This window comes from Cornus florida, unplaced genomic scaffold, assembly GCF_030987335.1.
Source record: "Cornus florida cultivar Cherokee Brave unplaced genomic scaffold, ASM3098733v1 CherokeeBrave_3.0.0_Hap2_Chr05, whole genome shotgun sequence".
In the NCBI taxonomy this organism is placed as follows: domain Eukaryota; kingdom Viridiplantae; phylum Streptophyta; class Magnoliopsida; order Cornales; family Cornaceae; genus Cornus; species Cornus florida.
The window spans coordinates 64351704-64370335 of record NW_026775575.1 but is presented as its reverse complement, the minus strand read 5'-3'; the positions used below and the strand labels follow the sequence as shown (position 1 = coordinate 64370335).

Below are 18632 nucleotides of genomic sequence, written 5' to 3'. Positions count from 1 at the left end.
TTTCATTTGCTTTGGCCTTTTGCTTGTCATATGAAATGGACCCTTTTAAGGCATCCGGAAATGGAGCTTTTGGTTCAAAAACCTTTTCAGAATTTTTCTTTGAAGTCTCTTCAACACAAGAAGTTTTGAAATCATGTTGCAAATCTTTCTTTTCAAAATCATTTTTCAACACATTCTCATTTGAAAAATCATGCATATGCAATGAAGGAGGAATAGGATGTGAAACAAGATGGGTGTCAACTTTGGGTTACACCGATTCACTCTCTTCATTGGACATACCCACTTGGTTGTCCACAATCTTTCCACTTCTCAAGGTTGTCACCGCATTGACATGCTCTATTGTGTGACCTTCCGATGAGGAATGAGTCTCCACAACACATTGTTGCTTTGGTGGGGCATTCAAAGGCATTTTCCCTTTCTCTCTAGCATTTAAAGTGCTAGCTATTTGCCCTACTTGGGTTTCTAGCTTTGCAATGGATTGAGAGTGAGAATGAAGTAATTGAGTGTTAGCCTCTAAAGTGCCTAAAGCGGTTAAAACTTTTTCTTCAAAAGTAGGACTCCTAGAATTTCCTTGAGAATAAGATGGTTGATTAGGAAAATGAGAATTAGAGAATTGGTTTCCTTGTGATTGAAATGGTCTATATGCTTGGGAACCTTGGCTTTGCATCAGAGGTGGAACATATTTCCCTTGGAAACCGCCTTGGGGAGTGTTTGAGCCTTCCCCTTGGTTTTTCCAAGAAAAGTTCGGGTGATTCCTCCAACTTGGATTATAGTGATTGGCATAAGGATTGTTCCCTTGATTAACAAATGTTGCATTGACTTGTTCATGATGCTCATTTTGCACATGTCCATGGGGACAATTAGAAGTATAATGTAAAACACTTGAACAAGTCATACATGTCTCATTAGATGCATGATGGGAATGGTTATGGATGAAAGATACTTGATTTGCCGAGTTTTGGTTGATCAAGAATTGATCAAACCTTTGAGATAATGATTTCATCTCGATGGCTATTTCATTGGAATGGTCAACTTGATGTAAGCCAACACTCTTCCTTCCACTTGAATTCTTACCATTCTTAAAAGATAGAGTTTGATGCAAAGAATTCTCACTCATACTCTCATAAAGATGCCACACGTCATCCTCATGCCTATCAATGTAAGAGCCACCCACGGAAGCATCAACCATGCCCTTGTGATTGTCCGATAAGCTCTCAAAGAAATATTAAACTAATTGCCATTTGGGCATGTCATGATGTGGACACTTCCTAAGTAATTCATTAAGGTGTTCCCATGCCTCATAGAACGTTTCCCCATCCCCGTGTGAAAACTCTCGAATTGAGGTTCGCATGGCATTGGTCTTAGAAACCGGATAGTACTTCTTCAAGAACTCTTATTGTATTTCTGCCCAAGAAGTTATTGAAAAAGGCCTAAGATTGTTAAACCAATATTTTGCCTTATCTTTTAGGGTGAATGGAAAAAGTTTATGCCTTAAGACCTCTTCCGGCATGTCCGTGTATCTCACGGTGGAACATACTTCAAGAAACTCATCCAAATGCTTGTAAGGTTCTTCACTTGGAAGTCCATGATAGTTTAAAGCATTTGAATGGTTTGTGGTTTGATCTCATAGTGGTGTGCTCTAAGTGGTGGCAATTGAATGTATGTGGGTGCATTGTATTCATTAGGCACATAGTGATCTCTTAAAGCAAGGGGAGGATTAATAATTGGAGGTGCAACATGGGCACCTTGATTGCTTTGAATGATGGGAGGTGGTGGAACATAGATTGGCCTTGGCATTCCCATTGGAACTTGGCCTTGATGTTGTGGTAGGTGAATGAATAGCCTCGGCATGCCTAATGGTACTTGCATGTTATCATTATACACATTGGAATAGAGGATACCTTGGTCTATGTGACCAAGGTCCTCCACATAGTCGTCATTCAAATCCTCCATTGGCGAAATGGAGTGATGAGAACTACCTCTTCCCCTAGGATTACGAATAACTGATTCAAGATGCAAATTAGGAGGGACAAGAGTAGGATTTAATGACCTACGACCATGCATGCACAATGCAACACAAACAAGCATTAATGATAAACACTTCACCTTCACAACAAATCAACAATCAGCAAACTTCCTCCACATACAATGATCCCATACTCCCATCCTTGAACAACATCCAAAGAAAAGTAAATTGTCTCCACGCGGGCTCACGATTTATCTAAGAATTGAAATAAAAGCCTCCATGCGGGCTGACTATTTAACTAGAGATTGAGTTAGAAAGATCTCATAAAGGTCCTTTAGCACTTCAACTCCAAAAAAAAAAATTTAGCTTTTAGCTTAGCAATTTTTTTATGATTTTAGCCTTTTTCCTTGCTTTTGCTTAGCTCCTTTGCTTGGATGCTCCTTTGCTCACCTTCTAGCCCAATGCTCCTTGTCAAACAAGAACCAACACAATAGGTAACCAAAATAAAAATAAAAATAAAGTAAAGACACAATAAAAAGAGTACTAATTCCTAATTGATTCCACAAATATGACGTTGCCAATCAATCAATCCCCGGCAACGGCGCCAAAAACTTGGTGTGCTCGTCGCGGCGCAACCAAATTTGCGTGCAAGTGGACTAAGATGAGTGTGCCCAAGTTCTATATTTATAATTTGCCACTACTACCTTTCACTAAAAATATAGTTAGGGTAAGTAGGGATCGTCCCAAGAGATTGTGGAGTCGTACTAGGTTGAGGAATCAAGATTAGGGTTAGTAGGTCGAGTGATCAAAAGATTGGTTGGTGGTTGAATTACACTAAGATACAATTTAAACTAAAGTTAACAATAATGCAATAGAGGTAAAATAAGAGAGAGAGAGAGAAATCTTGGGGTTTAGAGATTACCACTAAGCATAATTTTTCTACACCCTTAATAAATGATTAATGAGGGGGAAAACATATTTTGTAATAATGGTGTGTGTGTGATTGTTTCAACAAGCATGGATGACCAATTAAGCATATATTGTCTAGACAACACAATGAATAGCACAATATATCAAACTAAGCTATTAATTCCTCTTTAAGCTCACAATCCAAACATAACACAAAGTTAGAGAAATATGCCACTTGCATTCATAAGTATGGAACATCAAACAACAAGCATGGATTGTCCTCCCATTTAACATCTAAACTACAACTACACTACAATTAAGCTAATGACATGAGATTAAACTAATTAAACTAAGGGAGAGGTATAATCCATCAAGAAATGAGTATGAACTATCAAATAAACCACAAGAACATTCCATTAAGCACTATGTCTTGACAATCTCTAGATTTATAGCATTAATACACATAGACATGCATCAATAGCACAAGAAATAAAGACAAACACATGAACATCTATTCTAGCATACATAGACATATGGATAGAATGAAATGATCAATTGGAAACATTATACCATACAAATCATTGAATAAACAAGATCTATATAAATAAAAGTGTCAAAACATGTATCACAATACAAATCCCCTCAAAAATACATAAATCAAGATGTAGAAAGCATGCTTAGGTCTAACTTTAACCCTAAAAGGATGTCTAGCCACACATGGATGGTGTCTCCCAACCCTCAAAAGCTAACTCCATGGTAGAGATTTCTCCTCTTGTTGGTTGATGGAAGATCTCCAAGCTTATGTCTCTAGCCTCCTCTCTTTTCTTCCTTGCTAAGATATGAAAATTGTGCCCCCCCCCCCCCCAAGTCTCTAATTCTCCTCTCTCTAAGTATATATATATATTTCAAAAAGTAGTTCATATTCCTTATATAGGTAGGTCAAAAATCACCCCAAATAAGCTGGGCTCGTACACCAAAAATTCCTCCAATGATTGGATATGAGACAACTTTTAATGAGCTGGAATTTGGATTTTCTCGAGATTTAGGAAGTTCGATCGATCGAACTTGTGGTGAGATCGATCGAACATGGCTGAGATCTATCGAACTAAAGCTGGATCGATCCTTTATGGCGACGCCTTTTTGGATAAAAACAAATCTGAGATATTTTGAAGATATTTTTGGGAAAGGACAAAAGTGGTTAGTAGGGTGGTATAGTCTGGATAAGATCAATCATTTGGATAAGGATAAGATGTTTCGATCGATTAGAGAATCAAGTTAGATCGATCGAACTTTGAGATCTTTGAATAGGGACAAACATGGCTCAGATCCATCTTGAAGTATTGAGATTGATGAAAGTTGGATCGATCGAACTTTTCTTGAGATCGATCGAAGTTGCTGAAATTCCACCCTTTACTTCCTTTTGCTTTACTTTGCTCTTTTCTTTGATTCATCCCAGAATTGCTTCATTTCTGCTCTTATTTGGCTGAGTTAGCTTATTTTGGGGATAAGTACCTGAAAATGGAAAGAATATGAAATCAATCTAAAGCGGGAAAATAAGATAGATAAAGGCCCTAGAACACCTAAGCTTAAGGGGTTTAAATGCGCACTTTTCAGCGCTCATCAAATATCTGAATTTGATGTAGAAGTAGATCTACTTTTCTCTGATCGTTGTAGATGCAAGACTTTGATCACGATCAGGATTTGAGTAACACTTTAAACTCACTTGTGTTTATGTGTGTGTTCTAGAAAGAATGACAAAAATCAACTTTAATTTTCTGCAAAAATATCTCTATAAGGCTTTTAAGAATTATGAAATTGCATTGTAAAATCCATACAAACCTAGATGAAAATCAAGGTTTATATAGAATATTCAAAGACCTATGTATGCATAAGAAAAGGGAATTTTCGTGCATAGGAATTTTGGTAGTATTCTAAACAACTAGGAAATTTTGGATAGAACAGGAAACTTGACTGGTCGGGTGTCGCCGTCCTACCACAAGCTTAAAGAATGTGCAATTAAGGCGAGGGCCAAAAATTTTACATTTATAGAAGCCACTACTACCTTTCACTATAAATATAGCTAGGGTGAGTAGGGATCGCCCCAAGGGATTGTGAAGGTCGAACAAGGTTGTGGAATTGCTATTAGGGCTAGTAGGTCGAGTGATCAAACAATTGGTTGGTTGGTTGATTAGACTAGAGAGCAACTAAATTAAACTAAGTGATAACAAAAGAATGCAACTAGGAGTAAGTAAGAGAGAGAAGAGACTTGGGGTTTAGAGATCACCACCAAGCAATGCATTTCTATACCATTAACAAGTGACTAATGAGGGCAAATGGTGTGTTACAATATTGGTGTGTGTGTGTGTTTGGTTGATTTAACAAGCAAGGATGACTAGTTAAGCATGTATTGTCTAAACATCATGTAAAAGGCACAATATATCTTAGCAATGAAGTATATATTATCTAAACAACATGTGAAAGGCACAATAGATCAAAACAAGTCATTAATCCTTTCATTAAGCTCATAATCCAAATACAACACAAGGTTAGAGACATATGCTACTTGCATTCAAAAGCTTGGATCATCAAACAAGCATGGATTGTCCTCCCATTCAACATTACACTACAACTACACTACTAGCATGAAAATAAACTAGGGGAGAGGCACAATCTATCAAGGAATAAGTATGAACCATCAAGAAAATCACAAGAGCATTTCATTAAGCACTATGTTTTGACAATCTCTAAATCTATAGTATCAATACACATAGACATACATCAATAACACAAAATCTAGAGACAAGCACATGAACATCTATTCTAACATACATAGACATATGGGTAGAATGAAATGATCAATTGAAAGAACTTAACCACATAAATCATTGAACAATCAAGATCTACATATATCAAAGTGTCAAAACATTAATTACAACAATAATCCCTCAATAATACACAAGATTAAAATATAGAAAGCATGCTTGGGGCTAACTCTAGCCCCAAGAGGAAGTCTAGCCACTCATGGTGATGTTGCTCCAACCCTCAAGGGCTAACTCTATGGTTGAAATCTGCTCCTTGTTGATGAAGAACTCCAATGGTGTCTCTAGCCTCCTCCTCCTTTTCTTCCTTCCAAAAGCTTGCCTCTTTTGAGAATAATCCCTAGAATTGTATATGTCTCAAAAAGTGCATCATATCCCTTTTATAGGTAGGTCAAGTGACACACAAAATGAGCTGGGGTTGTGCAAAGAATATTCTCTAATGATTAGATAGAGGACGGATTGAACAAGCTGGTTTTTTAACTTTTTCGCACTGGAGGAAGTTCGATCAATCGAACCTTGGACTTGGATCGATCGAACTTGACTAAGATCTATCGAACTGAGGCTGGATCGATCCAACTGGTTAAGCTTTTTGGGAAAAGACAAATCCGAGATATTTTGGGAGATATTTTTAGGAAAAGGACAAATCGAACTTTGGACTTTCTGCTTTGGGTCAAGGTTTGGATCGATCTTGAAGTGCTGAGATTGATCAGTATTCAATCAATCAAACCTTGAAGTTGGATCGATCGAACTTTGCTGCTTCTCACCTTTGGCTTCATTTGCTTCTTTCTTTCTCCATTTTGCTCTTTTCTTTGTTTAATCCCAGAATTGCTTCAATTAAGCTCTTATTTGGCTAAGTTAGCTTATTTTCGGGATAAGTGTCTGAAAATGGAAATAATACAAAATCAATCTACAACGGTAAAGTAAGATAGATAAAGGTACTAGAATGTCTAAGCTCAAGGGGTTGAAATATGCACTTTTCAGCGCTCATCACACCCCCAAACTTAAATATTGCTAGTCCCTTGCAATAAACTATAAAGTAAAGAAATGAAATGAAAAACTAAACAACTACAAACTAGAAAGTAATAAAAGGATAACGCCACTTTCGTAGGGAACACGATTGCACTTAGCACATGCAACAAGCCTTTTAAACCCCTAGGTTACCCCTAGTGGACGAGTGAAGTCTCGTGAGGCTTTCCAGAAATGATACCCATAAATATTAAGCTCAGTCTCACAAAAGAGACACCAATATTGCAAACAAGCATTGGGAGAAAACTACCTCAAGTATGCAATTTTTCAAACATTTCTAAGCAATCTCCCAAAATCTCAACATCAAGCAAGCAAGTATGCTCCTCCACACATCAAGAAAATAATCATGCAAATCAAAACAACTCTAGAATCCTTTTGAGTGTACCGGCATCAAATATGTTGCTATCTAAGCTAACTAAAGAACTAATCACATCCTTACCCTCAAACTAGCACACAAATCTAGTACCAATCATCAAGATAAAAAGTGGACCTTTTATTAAAGCTTCATTCATCTAGGTGCGCTTATTCTTTTCACTTAATTTTTTTATTTTTATTTTTTTATTTTTTTTATTTTTTTTTTCTAAGGATCAAAGATGGAAGCATGGTGTAATGTGTTGATCTATTAAGCTTTCTAGCGATTCATGAGGTCGAGCGTTAGGTCAATGACTCCCAAACCAGATGGCTTTAGGGCATTAAGCGTTCAAACACCCCTACGGACTTACAAACTCAAATCAACTAGGCTACAAATCAAAACAACCTCCATTTAATCATTTCCTACTTCTCACCATTTGGGAGAAGTCCTCACTTTTTATTGCTTTTGCTTTTCTTTTTTCTTTTTTTCTTTTTTAAGTTCAATTATTAACCTAGAGTTTGGGCCCTCTACCTTTCGGCACGAGAAATTCAGTGCTTGATGAGGCTAGAATCCCAGCTACTTAGTGAAAAGGGATTGTAATCCACCTTTATCAAGAATGAAAGCTTTCAATGCACTACTAGCCCAATTGGGATATAGCCAATTCAGTAATCAACAAAGCATGTACCCCACAAATGAATGCTAGTGTGCACCTGTGCTAGTATAGAATACTAGAGTGAATCTCAAAACAATCACAAAATCAAGATGATGTGGACCACAAGTGCAAGCAAGATATCAATCTTTCGAAAAATTTACTCCTAAATTGCTTCCGTAAGGCATACAAGGAGTATTGGACTCTCAAGTCAAGCAATTTTTAAATTTTAAGCAATATAGTCCTCAAAAGATCAAAGTCATAGCTAGATATGGACCAATCATAGAAATATCCCTCAAATACACGAGTCATGCTCAAAATTTTGAATTTAAAACTAACACTGCAAAGCACCATTCCCTCAAACTTAAATGGCACAATGTCCTCAATGTGTAAGAGAATAAAGGAAAGAGTATACCAGTGCAACTAAGCAAGAATGATCGGGACTGAAGTATCCAAAGTGGGTGGCATGACCCCCCCAAACTTGAGATGAACTGTGGTCCTGAAAATTGGCACTTGGATAAACTCATCAGATAACAAAATGGGATAATTAATGCGCAGTGGGCATACAAGTATAAATGGGATAAACAGATAAAGAGATGAGAGAGGTATAAGGGTGGTCCTGAAAATCGGGTAGCACTCTCTCACTGAAGTCATTGTGATGCACCTAATGGAGTCAAACATACATATATGAGAATATAATATATGACATCCATAGCAAAAACAGATATATAAAACAGATAAAGTGCAGGTACAACAGAAATATCAAAGCCGACAGACCGGCTGCAAAAATAATAGTACTGTACAGTGGCAAAAATAGAGATCAGAGATCAGAGATGGATCAAAAGATAGAAGGAATTGGGAACTCAGGACGATGAGGTAGGACGGGCAGGTCGGGCTCCGCAGATATCTCTAGATAGATCTCAGAACATAGTCGCGACATCCGTACGGAAGGTAGCAAAATCAGCTCTGTGGGCCGTAAGATCAACTCGTATAGCAACAACAGCATCCTCAAGAGTCTGCAGGCGTACTCCAAAGCCGAGGGTCAGATCTAGAGCCTCAGGTATAGATGAATCAGAAGAAAGCTCCTGAGTCTACTCCAGCTCGTGAATGGGAAACCTAGCTGGAAAGTACTACTTTGTGTCATCTGCAGGGTGCTCTAAATCAATGTCTATATGCTTGGTAGCTGGATTGACTGGTGCGTCGTCCGCTGTGGGATCTGCTGCTGCTGCCTGAGCTACTGCCTCTGCCTGAGTTGCTGCCTCTTCCTCCTCAGCCTCTAGCTTCTTTACAGCCACTACTGCGTGGTCCTGCAGTCTAGTAATGATGGTATTTTAGCTCTTGTCCTAATCCTTCTTCAAGAAATGACAAGAACCTTTCTCAGGGTTCTCCTGAGGATGAATAGGGTAGCGCTGGTCGATAAGGATCTGGGTGATGAAGTGGCCGAATGGGAGAGACTTAGCCCGTCCGGGCTTCTCTTTGCTAATATACTCGTCAAATAGCTTCCTTATCACGCTCCAGATGAGCGCGGGAATAGATACCCAGTGGCCCGTGTAGAAAGCGTAGAGGGCTGTCAAATAGTCTCCTCTCCGTTGGATCTTGTGCCCGGCCATATATATATTCCGAAAGAAAATGGAATCGAAGAACCATAAGTCATCTGGAAGGAATGTGCAGGTGGCGAAAGTCTTGCCATCGGCATAGTAACTTGTAAGGAATACTGCCATGTCGACAGAAGAAGGCCTGTATAGCTTCGGATATAGCTCCTGTAGCTCTGGAGGGCATCTGTGTGGACAATGGCAAGAGAAGGCTAGCGAGTCCATAGTGATAGTGATCTGATGGCCATTTATGGAAGTGACCAGCTCTGTTGTGGTATGCGGGGATGGTCGGAGGTTCTGGAAGAACAACCGTACCAGCCGCGGGTAGACTGGCTCTGTAACTGGGGCAAGAATAGCTGCAAGACCCCTCTGAATGATATCGTGGTAAGCTGATCGGGTCAGCACCGATCTGGAGAAAAAGGCTGTGTCGAATACCGACTTATGGTCGACTGCCATATGCGCATATCTAGGCGCGGGCCTATCACGCTCTTGATCTGGCTGAGCTGGCTGGCGTGGTAGAGATGGTATTGGTGAATGCTCAGCTCCAGCATGTAGTGGAGATGGTGATGGTGTAAATGCAGGCGGAGCTGCAGAGGTGGATGGAATATGATCATCCTCAACCTCATGAGCAGGTGACTGAGGTGGAGTAGGCTGTAGTGGCTCCTCTTGTGCATAAGAGGGCTCTGCTGGCTCCTCTATCCTCAGTCTGATATGGCGCTAAGGCCCGTGTTGCCTCTTGGCAACAGCTTTGCGCTTAGTCATAGCCTGAAAAATAATTTAAAAACTTGTAAGGGGAGTTAGTACCAGAATTAAGAATTGAAAGCAGAAAATAGAAACATGCATGTCAAATAAGATAGACAACCATATATGACATGAATCTATGCAAGTGACAAGATATGAAACATGTTAAACAATATAAGTAAGAAACGCATCAAATGTGGAATATCACAGGCATGGGGCATATATGAGATAGCATGAACATAAGGCATAATGAATGAAGTGTGTGTATGAGATCTGTGAAGTTCGATCGATCATAAAAAGGTTTGAGATCGATATCAAAACTTTGATTGATTTGAGGTATGAGTTTAATCAATCTCTCAAGATCCATCTGAGATACAAGTTCGATCGATCGAACTGTGCGATGAATGTAAACAATCACAGATCTGTGACTTTGGAAGCACGGGGCCCACACGAACGTGTTCGTGGGCCCATCAACACAACAAATCAACAATAATCATCACCCATCCTCCCAAAGATAGATCAAACACATATATATACATACGAAACATATACACATATATACATACATGCTTCAAGCTCATCAATGGTGTATTTATCATGAAAATGGCATGGATTGAACATTTAAAACATGTAAACATGAGATCTAAGCCAAAATCAAGCATGGTGCCTCGGATATACCTCAACCGAAGGAGAGAAGTGAATGTGAAGAGGGAAAGATGAAATCCAAGATGCGATGAAGAAAGAGAGAGATTCGGGGTGAGCTTGATGTCGCCGGAGGTGTCACCGGAAATGAGGAAGATGGAGAGTGCATAGTGGCGATGAGGGAAGCAAGGGTTTGGAGGGTTGGATCGATCTAAATGATCGATCTTGAGACCCTCCAGGTTTATTTTAAAAACATTCCCGACAGAGTTCGATCGATCGAACTGAGACTTCAGATCGATCTAACTTCGATGAACTTTCCTCAAAGTACATATTTTATTTTTTTGAAATTTTGAAATTTTGGAAAAATGAAAAACTAAAATTAAAAATTTAGAATTAAAATTACATATTGTAAAATAAAATAAAATAAAATAGAATAAAATATTTTTGGATATATATATATATTATTAAATAAACAATAATAATTAAAAACTGAATAAACTAAAATATTTTTGTATTTTTGAAAACTTTTTGAAAAATAAAATAAAATAAAATATGAAAATATTTTTAGATTTTTGAAATTTGAAAAGTCAAAATAATGAAATGAAGAACTGAGATCGATCAGAACAAAAGTTCGATCGATCAGACAGAGAGTAAGAATATACATGTTTATGGCTCAGAAAATTGGCTAAGTGTTGGAACTTGAAGATCGATCGAACTTGGAAGTTGGATCGATCGAAGAACTTCCGATCGATCTTAAAATGTTTTCGATCGATCAGACAAACAACTGAAATATGTAGGTTTACGCAGGCTCAAAATTTTTCTAAGTGTGGATGCATGGATTGATCAAACCTTGAAGTTGGATCGATCGAAGGTCTCCTAATCGATCTAAGAATTAGTTTGAACGATGGGACAGAGAGGTGATTTGGATGCAGGTGGATGCAAGTAGAAAATTTTTCTAAGTGTTGGATACAGGTGGAAGTTCGATCGATCGAACTCTCAACTGAGATCAATCAAACTTATGCAAAATGCTCATTGACAACACAAAATTTCATGCAATCTAATTACAGTTCCTATCAATGCATATGAACCAAAAACAAGTATCTAGACTTCGTAAGAAATGAAATTTAAGATAGAAATGGGGGAGGAATAGGGTTTTGACACCCTACGAAATGTTTTTGCTAGTCTTTAACGTCTCTAGCAAGACATTGGGCTCTTTTAGCCCGGATCAAAGATCTTGTAATGCATCCCCTCCTTTTTGGGGTGATAGATGCTTTGAACTCCACCCAACAAATGGTTCTTTGAAGAACTTGTTGGATTAAGCTCAAAAGAAACTTTTGATCCTTTATCTATGCAATCACAACCTTTGGGCTTCCATGCCCTTTCAAAGCAAGAATTTGAAACAACACTTTTAGAATGCAAGGTTGAAGATGATCCTTTGGAAGTTTTGATCTTACACAAAAGCTCACTTCCTTGACATTGAAGATCATGACATTTATCTACAACATTAACCTTTCCTTCATATTTGTCAAATGAATTGGGTGTGGGATTAAAGATATTCAACTTCACCTTCATGTGGCCAAATGAGATCTTCATTATCCCCGTCCTACAATTGATGTTGGCATTAGTGGTTGCCAAGAAAGGACGGCCAAGGATAACGGGAATTTGGCTCTTAGGATTGGGGACCGGTTCCGTGTCTATGACAACGAAATCAACCAGGAAGAAGAATTTATCAATTTTAATCAAAACATCCTCAATTATACCCCTAGGCTTCTTGATAGATCGATCGGCAAGTTGCAAAACTACCGACGTCGGTTTTAATTCACCTAGGCCCAATTTGACATAAACCGAGTATAGAAAAAGGTTAACACTTGTTCCTAAGTCAAGAAACACCCAATTAATGATATAATCACCAATGATGCATGAAGCAGTAGGTGAACCGGGGTCCTTAAACTTTGGCAAAGTGTTATGTTGTAAAATTGAGCTTACTTGCTCGGTCAAAACCACTTTTCTTGGTGATTGGCTCTTGTTCTTCCGCTTTTGGGTGCACAAGTCTTTCAAGAATTTGGCATAAGCCGGAATTTACTTGATTGCATCCAAAAGTGGAAGATTAACTTTTACTTGCCTAAACATTTCCATAATTTCATTGGTTTTTGCCTTTTGCTTTTCCTTTGAAATGGATCATTTTAAGGCATCTAGAAATGGAACTTTTGGTTCAAACACTTTTTTAGAATTTTCTTTTGAACTCTCTTCAACATAGGAAGTTTTTAAATTATTTTGTTTCAAATCATTTTTCAGCAAAAATTTTTCAACATCATTTTTCAAAACTTCTTTTTCAAACACATTTTTCAAGACTTTCTCTTTCACAAGATCATGTATACGCAATGAAGGAGGAATGGGATGTGAAACGGGACGGGTGACAACTTGAGGTTGCACCGGTTCACTCTCTTCATTGGACATTTCAACTTGATTGGCCATAATCCTACCACTCCGCAAGGTAGTCACCGCATTAACATGTTCAATGGTGTGGCCTTCCGATGAGGAATGGGTTTCCATAACACATTGTTGCTTAGGTGGGGCATTAATAGGCATCTTTCCCTTCTCTCTTGCATTAAGAGTGCTTGTTATTTGCCCTACTTAGGTTTCTAGCTTCACAATAGATTGAGAGTGAGAATGAAGCAATTGAGTGTTAGCCTCTAAAGTGCCTAAAGCATTTAAAACTTTTTCTTCAAAGGCGGGACTTCTAGTATTTCCTTGGGAATAAGATTGGTTGGGAAAATGAGAATTAGCAAATTGATTCCCTTGTGATTGATAAGGTCTATAACCTTGGAATCCTTGGTTTTAAAGTGGAGGTGGAATGTACTTCCCTTGAAAACCGCCTTGGGAAGGGTTTGAGCACTCTCCTTGGTTTGTCCAAGAGAAATTCGGATGACTCCTCTAACTTGGATTATAATGAGTACCATAAGGATTGTTCCCTTGGTTCACAAAAGTTGCATTGACTTGTTCATTAGCTTCATTTTGCACTTGTCCGTGAGGACAATGAGAAGTAGAATGAAGAACACTATAATAAGTCATACATATTTCATTTGATGCACAATGAGAATGGTTAGAGAAGGAAGATACTTGGTTCGCCGAGTTTTGGTTAATCAAAAATTGATTAAACCTTTGAGATAAAGACTTCATTTCGGCGGCTATTTCATTTGAATGGTCGACTTGATGTAAGCCAACACTCTTCCTGCCTTATGAATTTCTATCATTCTTGGATGATAATGTTCTATGTAAGGATTTTTCACTCATGCTCTCATAAAGACACCACACGTCATCCTCATGCCAATCAATGTATGAGCCAACCATGGAAGCATCAACCATACCCTTATAATTGTCCGATAAGCTCTCAAAGAAATATTGAACTAATTCTCATTTGGGCATGTCATGATGTGGACACTTCCTAAGAAACTCATTGAAGCGTTCCCATGCCTCATGAAACGTTTATCCATCCCCATGTGAAAATTCTCGAATCGAGGTTCTCATGGCATTGGTTTTAGAAACCGGATAATACTTCTTCAAGAACTCTTGTTGTATTTTTACCCAAGAAGTGATTGAAAAAGGCCTAAGATTGTTAAACCAATACTTTGCCTTGTCTTTTAAGATGAATGGAAAAAGTTTGAGTCTTAAAAGCTCTTCCGACATGTCCGTATATTTTACGGTGGAACATACTTCAAGAAACTCATCTAAATGCTTGTAAGGTTCTTCACTTGGAAGTCCATGATAGTTAGGAAGCATTTGAATGGTTTATGGCTTAATTTCATAATGCTGTGCTCTAAATGGAGGCAATTGAATGCATGTAGATGCTTATACTCATTAGGCACATAATGGTCTCTTAAAGTAAGATGTGGATTAGCTACTTGAGGTGCAATATGAGCACCTTGGTTTTGAATTCCTTGATTGATGATGGGCGGTTGTGGAGCATACATTGGCCTTGGCATTCCATATGGAGCTTAGCCTTGTTGTTGTGGTAGTTGGTGAATGTATGGCTTAGGCATGCCTAATGTTACTTGTATGTTCTCATTGTGCACATTAGGATAAAGAATACCTTATTGGTCTATGTGACCAAGGTCCTCAACATGATCATCATTATAGTCATCCATTGATAGATTGGTTCTATTTGAACTTCCTCTTCCCCTAGGATTTCTAACTACGGATTCAAGATGCAAATCTAAAGGGACAAGAGTGGGTCTCAATGAATGACGACTATGCATGCACAATGTGAAAACTCATAAACACAATGAATGAACAAACACTTCAACTTCACAACAATGCAATTAGACTTCTTCCACAAACACTTAACTCATACTCCCATGCTTTAATAACAATGATGCAAAGAACAATTAAAAACAAGCCTCCACGTAGGCTGACGATTTAACTAAGGGATTGAGTAAAGAAAGTCTCACAAAGGTCCTTTAGCACTTCAACTCCAAATTTAAAGCTTAGCTTAGCAAAATTTTTAAATTTTCAGCTTTTTACTTTCTTTGCTTTGCTTGAATGCTCCTTTGCTTGTTTCATCTCTAACAATGCACCTAGTCAAGTAAGAACAACACAATAAGTAACCAAAAAGAAAAATAAAAATAAAATAAAGACACGATCAAAAGAGTACTAATCCTAATTGATTCCACAATTCTGACGTTGCCAAATCAAATCAATCCCCGGCAACGGCGCCAAAACTTGATTGGTCGGGTGTCGTCATCCTACTACAAGCTTAAAGAATGTGCAATTAAGGCAAGGGCCAAGAGTTTTACATTTATAGAAGCCACTACTACCTTTCACTATAAATATAGCTAAGGCGAGTAGGGATCGTCCTAAGGGATTGTGAGGGTCGAACAAGGTTGTGGAATTGCTATTAGGGCTAGTAGGTCGAGTGATCAAACAATTGGTTGGTTGGTTGATTAGACTAGAGAGCAACTAAATTAAACTAAGTGATAACAAAAGAATGCAACTAGGAGTAAGTAAGAGAGAGAAGAGTCTTGGGGTTTAGAGATCACCACCAAGCAATGCATTTCTATACCATTGACAAGTGACTAATAAGGGCAAATGGTGTGTTGCAATAGTAGTGTGTGTGTGTTTGGTTGATTCAACAAGTAAGGATGACTAGTTAAGCATGTATTGTCTAAATATCATGTGAAAGGCACAATATATCTAAGCAATGAAGCATATATTGTCTAAACAACATGTGAAAGGCACAATAGATCAAAACAACTCATTAATCCTTTCATTAAGCTCACAATCCAAATACAACACAAGGTTAAAGACATATACTACTTGCATTCAAAAGCTTGGATCATCAAACAATAAGCTCCCATTTAACACTACACTACAACTACACTAGATCTACATTACTAGCATGAAAATAAACTAGAGGAGAGGCACAATCGATCAAGGAATAAGTATGAACCATTAAGAAAATCACAAGAGCATTCTATTAAGTACTATGTTTTGACAATCTCTAAATCTATAGTATCAATACACATAGACATGCATCAATAACACAAAATCTAGAGACAAGCACATGAACATCTATTCTAACATACATAGACATATGGGTAGAATGAAATGATCAATTAAAAGCATTTAACCACATAAATCATTGAACAATCAAGATCTACATATATCAAAGTGTCAAAACATTAATTACAACACTAATCCCTCAATAATACACAAGATTAAGATATAGAAAGCATGCTTGGGGCTAACTCTAGCCCCAAGAGGATGTCTAGCCACTAATGGTGATGTTGTTCTAACCCTCAAGGGCTAACTCCATGGTTGAAATCTGCTCCTTGTTGATGAAGAACTCCAATGGTGTCTCTAGCCTCCTCCTCCTTTTCTTCCTCCTTAAAGCTTGCCTCCTTTGAGAATAATCCCTAGAATTATATATGTCTCAAAAAGTGCATCATATCCCTTTTATAGGTAGGTCAAGTGACACATAAAATGAGCTGGGGTCGTGCAAAGAATATTCTCTAATGATTAGATAGAGGACGGATTGAACAAGTTGGCTTTTTAACTTTTTCACACTAGAGGAAGTTCGATCGATCGAACTTTGAACTTGGATTGATCGAACTTGGCTGAGATCTATCAAACTGAGGCTGGATCGATCCAACTGGTTGAGATTTTTGGGAAAAGACAAATCTGATATATTTTGGGAGATATTTTTGGGAAAAGGACAAAAGTGGTTAGTAGGTGGTACAGTTGTGGATAAGATCAATCATTTGAATAAGGACAAAAGTGTTCAATCGATCGAAGGGTGGTGTTGGATCGATCGAACTTTGGACTTTCTACTTTGGGTCAAGGTTTGGATCTATCTTGAAGTGCTGAGATTGATCAGTGTTCGATCGATCAAACCTTAAAGTTGGATCGATCGAACTTTGTTGCTTCCCACCTTTGGCTTCATTTGCTTCTTTCTTTCTCCACTTTGCTTCTTTATTTGTTTAATCCCAGAATTGCTTCAATTAAGCTCTTATTTGGCTGAGTTAGCTTATTTTAGGGATAAGTGCCTGAAAATAGAAATAATACGAAATCAATCTAAAACGGTAAAGTAAGATAGATAAAGGTACTAGAATGTCTAAGTTTAAGGGGTTTAAATACGCACTTTTCAGCGCCATCAAAACTGTAATCCTAAACTGTATCAGCAGTTGGTACCAGTAGCCATATTTCAAACCGGTTCCTAAAGGATAGAACTTAATCTTCGAAGCTAAGGTTCTTGAACTGGTTCCCAAACTTGGTACCGGTTCCCACTTGACAGATTTCTGAAGAAATGTTTGAAACCAACTTGGAAAAACTCTGTTTTTGGTAACTTGAAGAATATACCATATAGGTATAGTGTCCTAAGTGGGAAACAACTTCCTAAAGTGTTGTTCTTGCCTTATTCGTATATCTCAATATGAACAACCTTCCAATTCCGGAGCCGATCTCGATTTTAATTTGGTAACTTAAAATTACAACTCGATCAGACTTGTTTTGACATCAAAATTTGCCAATTACAAAAATTATATCTCACACTAGTCGCCCGAGTGGAAACGCAATTTTGATGTCTTTATCGCTGGCTGAATCGCGATAATCCTTTCTTACTCTCGCAGGTTTTGTTATCGCCGGCTGAGTCACGATCAGTGCTTATAACAGTCGCTTAAAACATTTATGGGTTATCAATCTTCTGTGTGGTGCTTGTAATAGCCAAAAAGATTTGTGGGTTGGTGGTTAGTGGTCGGGCAATGGTGGTGGTGCACGCCCACCGTTTTGTTCAGAAAATTCAAACCACGCTCAGCCGTTGTCCTTCTTCATTACGGTTTATCGTTGCCGATAAATCCTTCACCGAGCAATTCTTTGTCATCTTTTGTCTTCACTGCCGCCATTTGAGAAGGTTAGAGAAAGAAAAAAAAATCCTCTGCCCTTGTGGTTTAGCTGATTCAAATGTAATAACCCGGTCATTTCCTTTCTTTCCTTTTTCCTCAGAATTTTACGGATGAATTTTTTTTGTTGAAATTTCTTTTCTGAGTTCAGTTTCTCGTCTTTTAGTGTCGTCTCGAGTGCTCAGAAATGGTTTCTGAGACTCTTTCCTTTGGATTAATAATTTCCTTTAAGGATCGAGTCATTTCCACATTTTTTGTTTTTCGACGCTATTCACTTTTCGTTTTTTTCCCGTTTGTCACTTTATTGGCACAACCTCACTTTTCGTGTTCGAATTTGATTTCGGTTTTTGCATGCATTCATGATATTTTAATTTCATGCCATGTGTATTTTTACTTTCTTAGAAAAGCATGTTAAGTGTTTACTTTTCTTGTAAAGTGTATAGATACATAACTTTTTTTGTAATATTCTTAACTTGTGAGATTTTAGTGTAATTACATAAAGTAATTATATTTCGTCTTAGAGACCATTTTGTAATTTAATT

At 37.9% G+C, this 18632-nt stretch overlaps 1 pseudogene; it reads left to right on the top strand.

Moving 5' to 3' along the window:
• Positions 1-1247: 1247 nt before the first annotated feature.
• LOC132310807 (small nucleolar RNA R71) lies at positions 1248-1346 on the top strand (annotated as a pseudogene).
• Positions 1347-18632: the final 17286 nt, after the last annotated feature.